The following is an 18465-nucleotide window of genomic DNA, read 5'->3' as shown; positions in this document are numbered from 1 at the left end:
TCGGAAGAGGACAGTTCGAGTGACAGGTCAAATCCAAGAGTTCCGAAGACTACCTCCAGGAACAATCGGGAACAAGACCGATTACAAGTCGTCGAGTCTGTTACTGGGCGAACACGAGATGCGCACAGGAAATCGATCAGCCCTCACAATGGCCCAAGGCCAGAGATCGGACTGCTACGATTTACCCCAACAATCATCGTGCCACTCTTCGCAGAGAGGTGATAGACGCCAACGAGCCCGCGCATAGCAATCGAGGTGTAAAAAGGGCGTTGAAGGCAGGAAGCCTGGACGAAAGAGGCTACGAGGTCACCTCGAAGCGGTCTAAGAATCGGGCGCACTTGGGGCGACTACCAGTGCCAACCCCTTATCCCGCGGTGCGTCCGACACACAGAAATTTCCAAGGCGGCCAAGGAGCCTCCCCGCATAGCAATCGGGGTGTGAGGTTACGGATGCAGCATTGATAGCAATCGAGGTGTGAGGCGAAGGATGCAGAAGTGAGAGCCGAGGGATGTAGCAGAGATAGCAATCGGGGTGTGTGATGCAGAAGAGATAGCAATCGAGGTGTGCGGTGGGAAGGGCCCAGCAGCCAGAATGCATGAAGCGACGGATGAAGCAGTGATGACAACCGGGCTGTGAGGAGAGGAGGGATGCAGCCAAGAAAGCAATCAGGGCTCGAGGCAAGGGATGCATCAAGGATAGCAATCATGTTGTGAGGCGAGATTCCAAAGGCTAAACGTGAGAGGCTGCAGGGTCGACTCAGAGAGGTCTATGCATGTGAGAGGCTGAAAGCAAGGTCGACTCGGAGCGGTCTATGCATCGGGCGCGCTTGGGGCGACTACCAGTGCCAACCCCTTATCCCGCGACGCGTCCGACAAAGAGAACGTTCCAAGGCGGCAGAGGAGGTTACCAGCCGAAGGATGCAGTAGCAATAACAGGTATAGTTCCGCGGCGGCCGAGAAGACTCACCGCATAGGAATCGGGATGCGAGGCGAGGGATGCGGCGGGAAGGCCCCGACGGCTAAACGGAAGAGGCTGCAGGGCCGCCTCGGAATGGTCCAAGCATCGGATGCGATTGGGACGACTACCAGTGCCAACCCCTTATCCCGCGATGCGTCCGATACACAGATAGTTCCAAGGCGGCCGAGGAGCCTCACCGCATATCAATCGGGGTGCGAGGCGAGGGATGGGGCGGGAAGGCCCCAACGGCTAGACGGAAGAGGCTTCAGGGCCACCTCGGAATGGTCCAAGCATCGGACGCGCTTGGGGCGACTGCCAGTGCCAACCCCTTATCCCGCGATGCGTCCGATACACAGATGGTTCCAAGGCGGCCGAGGAGCCTCACCGCATAGCAATCGGGGGTGCGAGGCGAGGGATGGGGCGGGAAGGCCCCAACGGCTAGACGGAAGAGGCTTCAGGGCCGCCTAGGAATGGTCCAAGCATCGGACACGCTTGGGGCGACTACCAGTGACAGCCCCCTATCCCGCGATGCGTCCGATACGAAGATGGTTCCAAGGCGGCCGAGGAGCCTCACCGCATAGCAATCGGGGTGCGAGGTGGGGGATGCGGCGAGATGGCCCCAACGGCTAGACGGAAGAGGCCACAGGGCCGCGTCGGAATAGTCCAAGCATCGGACGCGCTTGGGGCGACTACCAGTGACAACCCCTTATCCCGCGATGCGTCCGATACGAAGATAGTTCCAAGGCGGCCGAGGAGCCTCACCGCATAGCAATCGGGGTGCGAGGTGGGGGATGCGGCGAGATGGCCCCAACGGCTAGACGGAAGAGGCTGCAGGGCCGCCTCGGAATAGTCCAAGCATCGGACGCGCTTGGGGCCACTACCAGTGACAACCCCTTATCCCGCGATGCGTCCGATACGAAGATAGTTCCAAGGCGGCCGAAGAGCCTCACCGCATAGCAATCGGGGTGCGAGGTGGGGGATGCGGCGAGATGGCCCCAACGGCTAGACGGAAGAGGCCACAGGGCCGCCTCGGAATAGTCCAAGCATCGGACGCGCTTGGGGCGACTACCAGTGACAACCCCTTATCCCGCGATGCGTCCGATACGAAGATAGTTCCCAGGCGGCCGAGGAGCCTCACCGCATAGCAATCGGGGTGCGAGGCGAGGGATGCGGCGAGATGGCCCCAAAGGCTAGACGGAAGAGGCTGCAGGGCTGCCTCGGAATAGTCCAAGCATCGGACGCGCTTGGGGCGACTACCACTGCCAACCCCTTATCCCGCGATGCGTCCGATACACAGATAGTTCCGAGGCGGCCGAGGAGGTGGGGGATGCAGCGAGATGGCCCCAACGGCTAGACGGAAGAGGCTGCAGGGCCGCCTCGGAATAGTCCAAGCATCGGACGCGCTTGGGGCGACTACCAGTGACAACCCCTTATCCCGCGATGCGTCCGATACACAGATAGTTCCGAGGCGGCCAAGGAGCCTCACCGCATAGCAATCGTGGTGCGAGGTGGGGGATGCGGCGAGATGGCCCCAACGGCTAGACGGAAGAGGCTGCAGGGCCGCCTCGGAATGGTCCAAGCATCGGATGCGCTTGGGGCGACTACCACTGCCAACCCCTTATCCCGCGATGCGTCCGATACACAGATAGTTCCAAGGCGGCCGAGGAGCCTCACAGCATAGCAATCAGGGTGCGAGGCGAGGGATGCGGCGAGAAAGCCCCAACGGCTAGAGGGAAGAGGCTTCAGGTCCGCCTCGGAATGGTCCAAGCATCGGACGCGCTTGGGGCGACTACCAGTGACAACCCCTTATCCCGCGACGCGTCCGATACACAGATAGTTCCAAGGCGGCCGAGGAGCCTCACCGCATAGCAATCGGGGTGCGAGGCGAGGGATGCGGCGAGAAGGACCCAACGGCTACACGGAAGAGGCTTCGGGTCCGCCTCGGAATGGTCCAAGCATCGGACGCGCTTGGGGCGACTACCAGTGACAACCCCTTATCCCACGACGCGTCCGATACACAGATAGTTCCAAGGCGGCCGAGGAGCCTCACCGCATAGCAATCGGGGTGCGAGGCGAGGGATGCGGCGAGAACGACCCAACGGCTACACGGAAGAGGCTTCGGGGCCGCCTCGGAATGGTCCAAGCATCGGACGCGCTTGGGGCGACTACCAGTGACAACCCCTTATCCCGCGACGCGTCCGATACACAGATAGTTCCAAGGCGGCCGAGGAGCCTCACCGCATAGCAATCGGGGTGCGAGGCGAGGGATGCGGCGAGAAGGACCCAACGGCTAGACGGAAGAGGCTTCGGGTCCGCCTCGGAATGGTCCAAGCATCGGACGCGCTTGGGGCGACTACCAGTGACAACCCCTTATCCCGCGACGCGTCCGATACACAGATAGTTCCAAGGCGGCCGAGGAGCCTCACCGCATAGCAATCGGGGTGCGAGGCGAGGGATGCGGCGAGAAGGACCCAACGGCTAGACGGAAGAGGCTTCGGGTCCGCCTCGGAATGGTCCAAGCATCGGACGCGCTTGGGGCGACTACCAGTGACAACCCCTTATCCCGCGACGCGTCCGATACACAGATAGTTCCAAGGCGGCCGAGGAGCCTCACCGCATAGCAATCGGGGTGCGAGGCGAGGGATGCGGCGAGAAGGACCCAACGGCTAGACGGAAGAGGCTTCGGGTCCGCCTCGGAATGGTCCAAGCATCGGACGCGCTTGGGGCGACTACCAGTGACAACCCCTTATCCCGCGACGCGTCCGATACACAGATAGTTCCGAGGCGGCCGAGGAGCCTCACCGCATAGCAATCGGGGTGCGAGGCGAAGGATGCGGCGAGAAGGACCCAACGGCTAGACGGAAGAGGCTTCGGGTCCGCCTCGGAATGGTCCAAGCATCGGACGCGCTTGGGGCGACTACCAGTGACAACCCCTTATCCCGCGACGCGTCCGATACACAGATAGTTCCAAGGCGGCCGAGGAGCCTCACCGCATAGCAATCGGGGTGCGAGGCGAGGGATGCGGCGAGAAGGACCCAACGGCTAGACGGAAGAGGCTTCAGGGCCGCCTCGGAATGGTCCAAGCATCGAACGCGCTTGGGGCGACTACCAGTGACAACCCCTTATCCCGCGACGCGTCCGATACACAGATAGTTCCGAGGCGGCCGAGGAGCCTCACCGCATAGCAATCGGGGTGCGAGGCGAGGGATGCGGCGAGAAGGACCCAACGGCTAGACGGAAGAGGCTTCAGGGCCGCCTCGGAATGGTCCAAGCATCGGACGCGCTTGGGGCGACTACCAGTGACAACCCCTTATCCCGCGACGCGTCCGATACACAGATAGTTCCGAGGCGGCCGAGGAGCCTCACCGCATAGCAATCGGGGTGCGAGGCGAGGGATGCGGCGAGAAGGACCCAACGGCTAGACGGAAGAGGCTTCAGGGCCGCCTCGGAATGGTCCAAGCATCGGACGCGCTTGGGGCGACTACCAGTGACAACCCCTTATCCCGCGACGCGTCCGATACACAGATAGTTCCGAGGCGGCCGAGGAGCCTCACCGCATAGCAATCGGGGTGCGAGGCGAGGGATGCGGCGAGAAGGACCCAACGGCTAGACGGAAGAGGCTTCAGGGCCGCCTCGGAATGGTCCAAGCATCGGACGCGCTTGGGGCGACTACCAGTGACAACCCCTTATCCCGCGACGCGTCCGATACACAGATAGTTCCGAGGCGGCCGAGGAGCCTCACCGCATAGCAATCGGGGTGCGAGGCGAGGGATGCGGCGAGAAGGACCCAACGGCTAGACGGAAGAGGCTTCAGGGCCGCCTCGGAATGGTCCAAGCATCGGACGCGCTTGGGGCGACTACCGTTGCCAACCCCTTATCCCGCGATGCGTCTGATACACAGATAGTTCCGAGGCGGCCGAGGAGCCTCACCGCATAGCAATCGGGTTGCGAGGCAGATTATTGGGAAGGGAACCCCCTGGGATGCGGCTCAAGCAGTGCCCAAAGGGACTGGAATGCGGAATCACATCGAGAGACCCAAATGCTATACGAGGGCTCAAATCGAATTATCGATTTGGCCACGACATGGACGCATCGGAACGACTACCTTTGCCGAACCACTCGCAATTGCATCCATACCGAAACCAATAGACATTTCCGTTAGAGCCCTCGCATAGCATTCGGGAATCTCGCATGCCCCTCTAAATCGACCAATGCTGGCGCTCAATGAAAATCCGAGCGCTACCACCGTTCGAGCGCCAGCATTGGTCGAGTTAGAGGGGCACGGGGGAGAATGCTCCAGTCAACACCTCCCCTATATAAGTTATTTGTCCGATTCTCGCACAACCGTAGTCTGCCTCGTCGAATCAAACAACGGTCCCAGATTCCGACTTCCGTTCCGTAGAGACCCAAAAGCTAGATGGAGGCTCGCAAGAAAGAGAGTCGGCGCATAGCAATCGGGTTTCTCGAACGTTTAGGGACCGAGCTCACTTGCGGATAGGGCAAAATCCGCCAAGCAACCCAAAAGCTAGACGGGGGCTCGAATCGAATCGCCTAGGCGGCCACAACAACGACGTGTTGGATCGACTACCAGTGCCAAACCATTCAGCAAGACTAGTCTGTGTCGAGGCCGGATAGAGATTCTCAGAGAGCGCCCGCATAGCATTTAGGAGACCTGCCGCGTCCCTCACACTCGACAAATGGTGGTGCACGTTTATAAATCCGAGCGATCCCAACCCTTTCAAGCACCAACATCGGTCGAGATAGAGGGGCACGGAGGGGGCTGCGTGAGACAACACAGTCCCCTATATAAGTTATTTGTCCGATTCTCACACATCCGAAGAATGGTCATCAAATCGGACAACAGCCCAAACTTCCGACTTCCGTCCCAGAAAGCCCAAGAGCTATCTAAAACGTTCATGGCCGGAACTCGATCGCGGCTATACCAGTCCGCCAAGCAACCCAAAAGCTAGACTGGAGCTCTAGTCGAATCACCTCTGTGGCCATTGCAAGGACGTGTTGGAGCGACTACCATTGCCGAACCATTCCGCAGGTCGAGTCCATACCAAGGCCGCATAGAGATTCACGATGAGCTCCTGCATAGCAATCAGGAGACTTGCCGTGTCCATCACAATCGATAAATCCTGGTGCAAGATTTTTGCATCCGAGCGCTCCAACCAGTCGAGCACCAGCATCAATCGACATAAACGGGCACGGGGGGAGGATGCTCGAGAACACTACCTCCCCTATATAAGTTATTTGTCCGATTCTCAAGCAGCCGAAGTCTGGTCATCGAATCGGGTCAAAGACCACAACTTCCGACTTTACCCACAATGCAAGTCATCGAATCGAACATCGGCCCCCGAGTCGGACTCCATGCGTATGTCAGGTCATCGGACCCAAATTCCGCCTTCCTGCGCATGGCGGGCCATCAATATCAACTCGGTCATCGGACCCAAACTCCGCCTTTTTGCGTATGGCACGCCTTCAAATCGGTCATCGGACCCAAATTCCGCCTTCCTGTGCATGGCGGGCCATCAACATCAACTCGGTCATCGGACCCAAATTCCGCCTTTCTGCGCATGGCACGCCATCAACTCGGTCATCGGACCCAAATTCCGCCTTCCTGCGCATGGCAAGTCATCGGACACAAATTCAGACCTCGCCAATATGCCTACGTATCGAATCGGTCATCGGACCCAACTTCCGACTTCATCCATACTGTAGGGTCTTTGAGGTTGGCGCGGTGCGCTCAACCCAGGGAGTCGACCCATCGAAGCATACACCTCCCCTATATAAGCTATTTGTCCGATTCCCACACCTGTGTAGTTTGCACCTCTGACCAGGACATCGACCCCAACTTCCGAACTCGACTGCAACGACGGCACCAGCGCCTTGGTGCGCACCTTGCGACGCACAGTCCCAACATTCGCCTTCCTGCACATGGCAGGTCATCGGACCCAAATTCCGACCTCGCGAGTATGCCTACATATCGAATCGGTCATCGGACCCAACTTCCGACTTCATCCATACCGTAGGGTCTTTGAGGTTGGCGCGGTGCGCTCAACCCGGGGAGTCGACCCAACGAAGCATACACCTCCCCTATATAAGCTATTTGTCCGATTCCCACACCTGTGTAGTTTGCACCTCCGATCAAGACATCGACCCCAACTTCCGAACTCGCCTCCAACGACCGAACCAGCGCCTTGGTGCGCACCTTGCAACGCACAGTGCCAACATTCGCCTTCCTGCACGTGGCAGGTCATCGGACCCAAATTCCGACCTCGCGAGTATGCCTACATATCGAATCGGTCATCGGACCCAACTTCCGACTTCATCCATACCGTAGGGTCTTTGAGGTTGGCGCGGTGCGCTCAACCCGGGGAGTCGACCCAACGAAGCATACACCTCCCCTATATAAGCTATTTGTCCGATTCCCACACCTGTGTAGCTTGCACCTCCGATCAGGACATCGACCCCAACTTCCGAACTCGACTAAAAAGACCGCACCAGCGCCTTGGTGTGCACCTTGCAACGCACAGTGTCAACATTCGCCTTCCTGCACATGGCAGGTCATCGGACCCAAATTCCGACCTCATGAGCATACCTACTAATCGAATCGGTCATCGGACCCAACTTCCGACTTCATCCATACCGTAGGGTCTTTGAGGTTGGCGCGGTGCGCTCAACCTGGGGAGTCGACCCATCGAAGCATACACCTCCCCTATATAAGCTATTTGTCCGATTCCGACACCTGTGTAGTTTGCACCTCCGCTCAGGACATCGACCCCAACTTCCGAACTCGCCTGCAACGACCGAACCAGCGCCTTGGTGCGCACCAAAAGTGCGCACTTTTGGAGGGCACTTTTGTGCGCTCCAAAGGTGCGCACTTTTGGAGGGCACTTTTCTGCGCTCCAAAGGTGCGCACTTTTGGAGGGCACTTTTTGGAGGGCACTTTTCTGCGCTCCAAAGGTGCGCACTTTTGGAGGGCACTTTTTGGAGGGCACTTTTCTGCGCTCCAAAGGTGCGCACTTTTGGAGGGCACTTTTTGGAGGGCACTTTTCTGCGCTCCAAAGGTGCGCACTTTTGGAGGGCACTTTTTGGAGGGCACTTTTCTGCGCTCCAAAGGTGCGCACTTTTGGAGGGCACTTTTTGGAGGGCACTTTTCTGCGCTCCAAAGGTGCGCACTTTTGGAGGGCACTTTTTGGAGGGCACTTTTCTGCGCTCCAAAGGTGCGCACTTTTGGAGGGCACTTTTTGGAGGGCACTTTTCTGCGCTCCAAAGGTGCGCACTTTTGGAGGGCACTTTTTGGAGGGCACTTTTCTGCGCTCCAAAGGTGCGCACTTTTGGAGGGCACTTTTTGGAGGGCACTTTTCTGCGCTCCAAAGGTGCGCACTTTTGGAGGGCACTTTTTGGAGGGCACTTTTCTGCGCTCCAAAGGTGCGCACTTTTGGAGGGCACTTTTGTGCACTCCAAAGGTGCGCACTTTTGGAGGGCACTTTTCCTGTGCTCCAAAGGTGCACACCTAGGTGAGCACCTTCGACCACACCTTGTAGCACACCAAACTCTGACTTTCGACTTCATCCGCAATGCAGGGTCTTTGAGGTTGGCGCAATGCGCACAACCAGGGGAGTCGACCCATCAAACCCAACACCTCCCCTATATAAGCTATTTGTCTGATTCTCATACATGCGTAGCCTGCAGGAGCAATTAGGACATCGACCCCAACTTTCGGCTTCTAAACGAAAACAAGGTCTTTGAGGTTGGTGTAATGCGAACAACTAGGGGAGTCAACCCATCAAACCCAACACCTCCCCTATATAAGCTATTTGTCTGATTCTCATACATGTGTAGTCTACAGGAGCAATTAGGACATCGACCCCAACTTTTGACTTCTTAACGAAAACAAGGTCTTTGAGGTTGACGTAATGCGCACAACCAGGGGAGTCGACCCATCAAACCCAACACCTCCCCTATATAAGCTATTTGTCCGATTCTCATACATGTGTAGCCTGCAGGAGCCATTAGGACATTGACCCCAACTTTTGACTTCTTAACGAAAACAAGGTCTTTGAGGTTGGCGTAATGCGCACAACCAAGGGAGTTGACCCATCAAACCCAACACCTCCCCTATATAAGCTATTTGTCTGATTCTCATACATGTGTAGCCTGCAACAACGATTAGGACATCCACCCCAACTTCTGAATTCGTCTGTGTTGACCGCACCAAAGGTGCACGCCTTGGTGCTCACCAAAATCCGACTTCCGACTTCTTCTGCTATGCGGGGTCTTTGAGGTTGGCGCAGTGCGCACAACCAGGGGAGTCAACCCACCGAATGCAACACCTCCCCTATATAAGCTATTTGTCTGATTCTCATACATGCGTAGACTGCAGCAATGATTAGGACATCCACCCCAACTTTTGACTTCTTAAACAAGACAGGGTCTTTGAAGTTGGTGCAGTGCACACAACCAGGGGAGTCGACCCATCAAACGCAACACCTCCCCTATATAAAGCTATTTGTCCGATTCTCATACGTGTAGTCTGCAGCAGCGATTAGGACATCGACCCCAACTTCCGAATTCGTTTGCATTGACCGCACCAAAGGTGCACGCCTTGGTGTGCACCCTGGAGTGCACTTTGGTGCTCACCTCGGTGCACACTTTGGTGTGCACCTCGGTGTGCACCAAAGGTGCGCACCTTGGAGCGCACCAAAGGTGTACACTTTGGAGCGCACCACATAGGGTCTTTGAGAGGTTGGCGCAGTGCGCACACCAAGGTGGGTGTTGAGGTGCGTGCCGAGGTGGGTGGGTGCTAGGGTGCGCTCCATGGTGGGTGCCAGGGTGGGTGCGTGCTAGGGTGGATTCCAAAGAGGGTCATAGGGTGGGTGCCAAGGTGGGTTGGTGATATAGTGGGTTCAAAGGTGGGTACTAGGGTGGGTTCCAAGGTGGGTCACAAGTTGGGTGCCAGGATGCGTGGGTGTTAGGTTGGGTGCCAAGGTGGGCTCCTGCGTGGGTGGGTGCTAGGGTGGGTTTCAAGGTGGACGCGAGGGCGGGTGCCAAGGTGGGTAACAAGTTGGGTGTTAGGATGGGTGAGTGCTAGAGTGGGTGCCAAGGTGGGTGGGTGCTAAGGTGGATGCCAAGGTGGTTCACAGGGTGGGTGGGTTCTAGGGTGAGTTCCAAGGTGGGTCACAGGTTCAGTGCTAGGGTGGGTGTCAAGGCGGGTGTCGAGGTGCCTGGGTGCTAGGGTGTGGATGCCAATGTGGGTCATAGGGTGGGTACTAGGGTGGGCTGCAATGTGGGTGCCAAGGTGGGTAACATGCTCGGTGGGTTCTAAATTGGGTGCCAGGGTGGGTGTGCACCCACCTTGCCCGAGGTGGGTGCCAAGGTGCCAGTGTGGGTGGGTGCTAAGGTGGATGCCAAGGTGGGTGAGAAGGTGGGTGATAGGTTGAGTGGTAGGATGGGTGGGTGCCAAGATGGGTCACAGGGTGGGTGCAAGGGTGGGTAGGTGCTAGGGTTGGTGTCAGGGTGGGTGGGTGCTAGGTTGGGTTCCAAGGTGGGTGCGAGGGTGAGTGTCAAGGTGGGTCACAGGTTAGGTGCTAGGATGGGTGAGTGCTAGGGTGCAAAGGTGCCAGGGTGGGTGCTAGGATGGGTCGATGCTAGGGTGAGTGGCAAGGTGGGTCCACAAGTGTCAAGGTGGGTGCCGAGGTGGGTGCCAAGTCGGCGACTGCTATGGTGGATGCCAAGGTGGGTCACGGGGTGGGTGCCAAGTTGCTAGGTTGGGTTCCAAGGTGGGTGCCAACGTGGGTGCTAGGGTGCGTGGGTTAAAGGGTGTGTCACAACGTGGGTGCCAGGATGGGTGCGCACCCACACTGGCCAAGACGGGTGCGGGTGCAAGGTTGGGTTCCAAGCCCGGTCACAGGCTGGGTGCTAGGATGGGTGGGTGCCAAGGTGGGCACCAGGGTGGGTGCACCCACCCTGGCCAAGGTGGGTCACGGGGTGGGTCCTAGGGTGGGTAACGGGGTGGGTACTAAGGTGCGTGCCAAGGTGGGTCATAGGGTGGGTGCCAAGGTGGGCACCAGGGTGGGTGTGCACCAACCCTAGCCAGGGTAGGTCACGGGGTGGTTGTCGGGGTGGGCGTCAAGGAGCCAAGGTGGGTGGCAAGTAGCCAAGTTGCGTGCCAAGGTGGGTGTCGGGGTGGGTGCCAAGGATCCAAGGTGGGTGCCAAGGAACCAAGGTGGGTGTCTGGGTGGGTGCCGAGGTGGGAGCCAGGGTGGGTCCCAAGGTGAGTGCAAAGGTGGGTGCCAGGGTCAAGGTGAGTGCCAATGTGGGTTCCAAGGTGCCAGGGTCAGGGTGAGTGCCAATGTGGGTTCAAAGGTGCTAAGTTGGGTGCGAGGTTGGGTGCGAGGGTGGGTGGGTGCCAAGGTGTGCTAGGTGGAAGCCCGGGTGGGTCGGCATCCCATGGGTGTCGAGTTGGGTGCCTGATGGGTGCTTCTTGTCAAGTTTTAGTCGTCGGGACTCATTTCGAGCCTTAGAGGTCGTTTCTTGTCCGGTTGCCCTGTCTTCGACCTGGGAACCCAATTTTGGTCCTCGGGTCCCATTTTTTTTTGTCTCGCATCCCACTTTTGGCCTGTGGCCTTTTCGGGGTCGATTCTCGTTTTGGGCATCAGAGCATGTTTCTTCTCCTAAAACCCAATATTTGTTTATTAAGTCTCGGAACACATTTTTGTTCTCGTGGACCCATCATGGGTCTTGGAACGCATTTGTGGTCCTTGGGTCCCATTTTGCATCCCGAAACTTGTGTTTTGGTGCTTGATCCCTATTTTGGGTGCCCACCTTGCACCAAGTGCGCACCCGGGGCAAACCGAGCGCCTTGGTGCACCGGGGCAAGATCGAGCGTGCACCCGAGGCGCCCCGAACATGCACCAAGGTGCACTCGGCCCACATGTGAGCGCAGGTCGTTGCGCCCGAGGTGGTGTGTGGGCACCGCGTTGCAGACGGGACACTGCACGCACACGACGCCCCCTCCAGGTGCACGCACGTAGGCCGGGCCGGGTGCACACCCGACGCCCTAGCAAGGTGCGCGCACCCGGGCAGGGCTCACACTTGGCGAACGGGGCGCACTTCGCGAGGGAGGGTGTGCACCTCGACGGGGGTGGGTGGCCGGGGTGGATTCGCACGTGGGTCGCGGTTTGCTAAGTACACACTGCGACAAGCTCATAACGGGTGCGATCATACCAGCGTTAGTGCACCGGATCCCATCAGAACTCCGCAGTTAAGCGCGCTTGGGCCGGAGTAGTACTGGGATGGGTGACCTCCCGGGAAGTCCCGGTGTTGCACCCTTTTTTAGTTTTTCGCCGGGCGTCGCAATGCTATTTGAATAAACCTTTTGCCCGTTTGCGTTCTCGTCGGGGCCGGGCCGGGCCGGGGTGCGCTGCCCGCACTACCGCGCGCGCGGGGGCGACACCGAGCGCGCACCCGAGGCGCCCCGAGCACACAGGCCACGGTGCAACCCGGGCGTTGTGCGCGCACCCCGGTGCGCCCGAGGTGCTGCGCGCGCACCCAGGTGAAATCAGTGTGCACCTCGGCCAGTGCGCGCTCGGTCGAGTCGCGCACGTTGGCCAAGGTGCACGGTGATGTTTCTTACTCTAAGGTTCCGCACCAGACGCCCGGGACAGGTGAGCGAAGCTGGGCGGGGCCGGGTGCGCGGCCGGGGCAGGTGCACGCAGCTGGAGAGAGCTTTGGAGCACACTTCGGAGCGCACCAATGATGCGCTCCATTCAAAAGTTTCCTGAAAAGGCAAAAAAAGTTGAGATTATAGAATTTCCCACTTGAGAGATTGTAAAAAAAAAAAATTTAAAATGAAGGAAACGCGGGTGCCAAGGTGTGCGCAGCCCAGCCAAGGTGTGCGCACCAAGGCGCCCACCCTGGCGAAGGTGCACGCAAGGTGCGCACCCGAGGCAAACCGGACAATTAACCCAACTTTCGACTTCGCGCGCACCTTGGAGCGCACTTCGGAGCGCTCCTTGGTGCGCACCAATCTTGGGCACCTCGGAGTGCACCATGGCGCCCACCAAGGTGCGCACCCGGGGCAAACCGAGCTCCGACTTCGTGCGCACCTTGGAGCGCACGAAAGGTGCGCACCATGGCGCCCACCAAGGTGCGCAGCCCAGCCAAGGCGTGCGCATCAAGGTGCGCACCCTGGCGAAGGTGCGCACCCGGGGCAAACCGAGCTCCGACTTCGTGCGCACCTTGGAGCGCACAAAAGGTGCGCAACCCAGCCAAGGTGTGCGCACCCCGGTCAAACCGAGCTCCGAATCGTGCGCACCAGAGGTGCACGCCATCGTGCGCACCTTGGAGCACACTTCGGAGCCCTCCTTGGTGCGCGCCGATGTTGCGCACCTCGGAGCGCACCCGGGGAAAACAATGCAATTAACCCGACTTTCGACTTCGTGGGCACCTCGGAGCGCTCTCGGGTTCGCACCTCGGAGCACACCGAGGTGCGCACCTTTGATGCGCTGCCTTCACCAATTTCCAGAAAAGGCAAGAAAACATTGAGAAGGTGTGCGCACCGAGGTGCCCACCCTGGCGAAGGTGCACGCGAGGTGCGCACCCGGGGCAAACCGGGCTCCGACTTCGTGCACGCCGCACCTTGGAGCACACTTCGGAGCGCTCCTTGGTGCGCACCAGGGCGCGCAACCCAGCCGAGGTGCCCACCCCGGCGAAGGTGCACGCGAGGTGCGCACCCGGGGCAAACCGGGCTCCGACTTCGTGCACGCCATGGTGCCCACCGCGGCGAAGGTGCACGCGAGGTGCGCACCCGGGGCAAACCGGGCTCCGACTTCGTGCACGCCGCACCTTGGAGCACACTTCGGAGCGCTCCTTGGTGCGCACCATGGTGCCCACCAGGGCGCGCAACCCCGCCGAAGGTGCACGCGAGGTGCGCACCCGGGGCAAACCGGGCTCCGACTTCGTGCACGCCGCACCTTGGAGCACACTTCGGAGCGCTCCTTGGTGCGCACCATGGTGCCCACCAGGGCGCGCAACCCCGCCGAAGGTGCACGCGAGGTGCGCACCCGGGGCAAACCGGGCTCCGACTTCGTGCACGCCATGGTGCGCACCGCGGCGAAGGTGCGCACCCGGGGCAAACCGGGCTCCGACTTCGTGCACGCCGCACCTTGGAGCACACTTCGGAGCGCTCCTTGGTGCGCACCAGGGCGCGCAACCCAGCCGAGGTGCCCACCCCGGCGAAGGTGCACGCGAGGTGCGTACCCGGGGCAAACCGGGCTCCGACTTCGTGCACGCCGCACCTTGGAGCACACTTCGGAGCGCTCCTTGGTGCGCACCATGGTGCCCACCAGGCCGCGCAACCCAGCCAAGGTGTGCGCACCAAGGTGCACGCGAGGTGCGCACCCGGGGCAAACCGGGGTCCGACTTCGTGCACGCCGCACCTTGGAGCACACATCGGGGCGCTCCCGGGTTCGCACCGGCGTTGCGCACCGTGGTGGGCACCTCGGAGCACACCAAGGTGGGCAGCGAGGTGCGCACCTTTGATGCGATGCCTTCACTAATTTCCATAAAAGGCAAAAAAAAAACGAGATTTTAAAATTTCCGTTTTGAAAGATAGTGAGAAAAAGGGAATGCTGGTGCCATCTTGAGCCCGCCCTGGTGCGCAGCCCAGCCAAGGTGTGCGCACCAAGGTGCCCACCCTGGCGAAGGTGCGCGCCCGGGCAATTAACCCAACTTCCAACTTCGCGCGCGCCAGGGTGGGAGCGCACCCAACAACCGGGCCTGGGAAGAGCCAATGCGAGAAACCCCACCAAACGCTCTGACAAAAAAAGAGGGGGCGCTCCAGTAACCCCGCTTCGGAGCGCACCCTGGGCAAACCCAGCCAAGGTGCCCACCCCGGCCAAGGTGCAGGCGAGGTGCGCACCCGGGGCAAACCGGGCTCCGACAACGTGCACGCCGCACCTTGGAGCACACTTCGTAGCGCTCCCGGGTGCGCACCTCAGAGCACACCAAGGTGGGCAGCGAGGTGCGCACCTTTGATGCGCTGCCTTCACTAATTTCCAGAAAAGGCAAAAAAAAAAGGAGATTTTAAAATTTCCGTTTTGAAAGATAGTGAAAAAAACGGAACGCGCGTGCCATCTTGAGCCCGCCCTGGTGCGCAGCCCAGGTAAGGTGCCCACCCTGGCAAAGGTGCGCACCCGGGCAATTAACCCTACTTCCGACTTCGTGCGCGCCAGGGTGGCAACCGGGCCTCGGAAGAGCCAATGCGAGAAACCCCACCAAACGCTCCGACAAAAAAAGAGGCGGCGCTCCAATAACCCCGCTTCGGAGCGCAGCCGGGGCAAACCCAGCCAAGGTGCCCACCCCGACGAAGGTGCACGCGAGGTGCGCACCCGGGGCAAACCGGGCTCCGACAACGTGCACGCAGCACCTTGGAGCACACTTCGAAGCACTCCCGGGTGCCCACCGGCGTTGCGCACCGTGGTGGGCAGCGAGGTGCGCACCTTTGATGCGCTGCCTTCACTAATTTCCAGAAAAAGGCAAAAAAAAATGAGATTTTAAAATTTCCGTTTTGAAAGATAGTGAAAAAAAAGGAACGCGGGTGCCATCTTGAGCCTGCCCTGGTGCGCAGCCCAGGCAAGGCATGCGCACCAAGGTGCCCACCCGAGGTGCACACCCGGGGCAAACCGGGCTCCGACTTCGTGCAGGCCGCACCTTGGAGCACACTTCGGAGCGCTCCTTGGTGCGCACCATGGTGCCCACCAGGGCGCGCAACCCAGCCAAGGTCTGCACACCAAGGTGCCCACCCCGGCGAAGGTGCACGCGAGGTGCGCACCCGGGGCAAACCGGGCTCCGACTTCGTGCACGCCATGGTGCCCACCGCGGCGAAGGTGCACGCGAGGTGCGCACCCGGGGCAAACCGGGCTCCGACTTCGTGCACGCCGCACCTTGGAGCACACTTCGGAGCGCTCCTTGGTGCGCACCATGGTGCCCACCAGGGCGCGCAACCCAGCCAAGGTGTGCGCACCAAGGTGCACGCGAGGTGCGCACCCGGGGCAAACCGGGGTCCGACTTCGTGCACGCCGCACCTTGGAGCACACATCGGAGCGCTCCCAGGTTCGCACCAGCGTTGCGCACCTTTGATGCGCTGCCTTCACTAATTTCCAGAAAAGGCAAAAAAAAACGATATTTTAAAATTTCCGTTCTGAAAGATAGTGAAAAAAACGGAACGCGGGTGCCATCTTGAGCCCTTCCTGGTGCGCAGCCCAGGCAAGTTGTGCGCACCAAGGTGCCCACCCTGGCGGAGGTGCGCGCCCGGGGCAAACCGGGCTCCGACTTCGTGCACTGCATGGTGCCCACCAAGGCGCGCAACCCAGCCAAGGTGCCCACCGCAGCGAAGGTGCACGCGAGGTGCACACCCGGGGCAAACCGGGCTCCGACTTCGTGCACGCCGCACCTTGGAGCACACTTCAGAGCGCTCCTTGGTGCGCACCAGGGCGCGCAACCCAGCCGAGGTGCCCACCCCGGCGAAGGTGCACGCGAGGTGCGCACCCGGGGCAAACCGGGCTCCGACTTCGTGCACGCCATGGTGCCCACCGCGGCGAAGGTGCGCACCCGGGGCAAACCGGGCTCCGACTTCGTGCACGCCGCACCTTGGAGCACACTTCGGAGCGCTCCTTGGTGCGCACCATGGTGCCCACCAGGCCGCGCAACCCAGCCAAGGTGTGCGCACCAAGGTGCACGCGAGGTGCGCACCCGGGGCAAACCGGGGTCCGACTTCGTGCACGCCGCACCTTGGAGCACACATCGGGGCGCTCCCGGGTTCGCACCGGCGTTGCGCACCGTGGTGGGCACCTCGGAGCACACCAAGGTGGGCAGCGAGGTGCGCACCTTTGATGCGATGCCTTCACTAATTTCCATAAAAGGCAAAAAAAAAACGAGATTTTAAAATTTCCGTTTTGAAAGATAGTGAGAAAAAGGGAATGCTGGTGCCATCTTGAGCCCGCCCTGGTGCGCAGCCCAGCCAAGGTTTGCGCACCAAGGTGCCCACCCTGGCGAAGGTGCGCGCCCGGGCAATTAACCCAACTTCCAACTTCGCGCGCGCCAGGGTGGGAGCGCACCCAACAACCGGGCCTGGGAAGAGCCAATGCGAGAAACCCCACCAAACTCTCTGACAAAAAAAGAGGGGGCGCTCCAGTAACCCCGCTTCGGAGCGCACCCTGGGCAAACCCAGCCAAGGTGCCCACCCCGGCCAAGGTGCAGGCGAGGTGCGCACCCGGGGCAAACCGGGCTCCGACAACGTGCACGCCGCACCTTGGAGCACACTTCGTAGCGCTCCCGGGTGCGCACCTCAGAGCACACCAAGGTGGGCAGCGAGGTGCGCACCTTTGATGCGCTGCCTTCACTAATTTCCAGAAAAGGCAAAAAAAAAAGGAGATTTTAAAATTTCCGTTTTGAAAGATAGTGAAAAAAACGGAACGCGCGTGCCATCTTGAGCCCGCCCTGGTGCGCAGCCCAGGTAAGGTGCCACCCTGGCAAAGGTGCGCACCCGGGCAATTAACCCTACTTCCGACTTCGTGCGCGCCAGGGTGGCAACCGGGCCTCGGAAGAGCCAATGCGAGAAACCCCACCAAACGCTCCGACAAAAAAAGAGGCGGCGCTCCAATAACCCCGCTTCGGAGCGCAGCCGGGGCAAACCAAGCCAAGGTGCCCACCCCGACGAAGGTGCACGCGAGGTGCGCACCCGGGGCAAACCGGGCTCCGACAACGTGCACGCAACACCTTGGAGCACACTTCGAAGCACTCCCGGGTGCCCACCGGCGTTGCGCACCGTGGTGGGCAGCGAGGTGCGCACCTTTGATGCGCTGCCTTCACTAATTTCCAGAAAAAGGCAAAAAAAAATGAGATTTTAAAATTTCCGTTTTGAAAGATAGTGAAAAAAAAGGAACGCGGGTGCCATCTTGAGCCCGCCCTGGTGCGCAGCCCAGGCAAGGCATGCGCACCAAGGTGCCCACCCGAGGTGCACACCCGGGGCAAACCGGGCTCCGACTTCGTGCAGGCCGCACCTTGGAGCACACTTCGGAGCGCTCCTTGGTGCGCACCATGGTGCCCACCAGGGCGCACCCGGGGCAAACCGGGCTCCGACTTTGTGCACGCCGCACCTTGGAGCACACATCGGAGCGCTCCCAGGTTCGCACCAGCGTTGCGCACCTTTGATGCGCTGCCTTCACTAATTTCCAGAAAAGGCAAAAAAAAACGATATTTTAAAATTTCCGTTCTGAAAGATAGTGAAAAAAACGGAACGCGGGTGCCATCTTGAGCCCTTCCTGGTGCGCAGCCCAGGCAAGTTGTGCGCACCAAGGTGCCCACCCTGGCGGAGGTGCGCGCCCGGGGCAAACCGGGCTCCGACTTCGTGCACTGCATGGTGCCCACCAAGGCGCGCAACCCAGCCAAGGTGCCCACCGCAGCGAAGGTGCACGCGAGGTGCGCACCCGAGGTGCA

At 60.1% G+C, this 18465-nt stretch overlaps 1 non-coding gene across 1 annotated transcript; it reads left to right on the top strand.

The window, feature by feature from the left end:
- The first annotated feature begins 12178 nt into the window (after positions 1-12178).
- Positions 12179-12297, top strand: LOC131863152 (5S ribosomal RNA). Its single transcript, XR_009362087.1, has one exon. It is a non-coding gene; the product is annotated as a 5S ribosomal RNA (ribosomal RNA).
- Positions 12298-18465: the final 6168 nt, after the last annotated feature.

Source organism: Cryptomeria japonica, unplaced genomic scaffold (genome assembly GCF_030272615.1).
Source record: "Cryptomeria japonica unplaced genomic scaffold, Sugi_1.0 HiC_scaffold_56, whole genome shotgun sequence".
Classification (NCBI taxonomy): domain Eukaryota; kingdom Viridiplantae; phylum Streptophyta; class Pinopsida; order Cupressales; family Cupressaceae; genus Cryptomeria; species Cryptomeria japonica.
The sequence above is the reverse complement of the archived record's forward strand: the minus strand, read 5'-3'. Positions and strand labels throughout refer to the sequence as shown.